A 1,296-nucleotide genomic window follows, 5' to 3' on the forward strand; every position below is an offset into this window, starting at 1 on the left:
ATATATTTTTTTTTTAACGAGGATTAACCCAGCCGGGCACAGGTCACTGACCCACATTAGGGCCTGGGGGCGATAATATAATAATAATAATAATAATAATATCTATTATTATTATAATATCTATTATTATTATCATCATTACAACAATTAATAAAATTAATAGCAATTTAATGCAACTACAAATAAAATAATGATAATTCTAATAATATCCATAAATAAATGCAAAAAACGAAAAACTAAATCAAGAGTGAGAAACGATATCCAGTACATAATGTATGTTGTGTTGTCTAACCAGCTCCTTTTGGTGCATTTGTCAATAAATGATTTGAATTTGACTAAATGCTAATTGTCATATTGTCCTAAAATTCTTTTTTTTTTTTTTTATTCATATACATATTCTCCTCGGTGCAAATAATTAAAAAGAGTGGACTAGAAATTAACACGTTAAAATAATATATCAATGGCCCTTTTTTAGTACGGAAGGATTCAAATTAACAACATTTAATAACATAGGGAAGGATTAATTACTCCTGCAATAGGAGTAGTTTAAAAAACTCATGGATCACCCAAGGGGATGATGAATCCAGCCACTCAGCCTGTGTGAACCTGCTCCACTCCCACTAATGTGGGAGGGAACAGTCATCAATGCCCATTAGCAAGAGCTAATGGGCCGCTTCCCGCTCACAGGTTCACACTGAGACTCATCCTCGTGGTTGGATTCATTCCAAGTTTCGGACAAGGAACTCGGTCATCACACTATAGAATTGATCCTATGAAGTATGATCATACTTAATACTTCTACACCAACGGGATGTGTCACACCTTACTGCTGACTTGACAGTTTTCTATAGGTAGGCTCAGTAAATATGTAAATAAATGTGTTGCAGCTTTACTTAACTCCTATACTAATGTAATAAGCTAAATATGGGATATTTTACAATATATGTGTTTTATTTTTGTAGGTTGCCATTAATATTATTTATCGTTTTTGGTAAGTTTGTAAAAGGTAAAAGTACACCATCTGAGTAATTATTTTCAATAATTTATTATTTATAATGACGAAATGTTTTATTTCTTTCTGTTTAATTGTTGTTTAATTTTGGTGTTGTTCTAAGCTTTGTCAAACAATACTGTAATAAAAAGGAAAAAAAAAGTTGAGAATACTCGAAATTCTTGGCTATGGTGTGCACTGTATCAGGAAACAAACACCTTACATTGATTTGATGAACCATATAAAATACTAAAAGAACTCGGTGAATAAATATAACTTTAGAGTAATAACAGTAATAAGTGTAA

General features: G+C 31.2%; 1 non-coding gene across 1 annotated transcript; it reads right to left on the reverse strand.

The window, feature by feature from the left end:
• Window positions 1-586: 586 nt before the first annotated feature.
• LOC121861684 lies at window positions 587-787 on the reverse strand. Its single transcript, XR_006088059.1, has one exon. It is a non-coding gene; the product is annotated as a small nucleolar RNA U3 (small nucleolar RNA).
• Window positions 788-1,296: the final 509 nt, after the last annotated feature.

This window comes from Homarus americanus, unplaced genomic scaffold (genome assembly GCF_018991925.1).
Source record: "Homarus americanus isolate GMGI-L3 unplaced genomic scaffold, GMGI_Hamer_2.0 scaffold28970, whole genome shotgun sequence".
NCBI classification, from domain to species: domain Eukaryota; kingdom Metazoa; phylum Arthropoda; class Malacostraca; order Decapoda; family Nephropidae; genus Homarus; species Homarus americanus.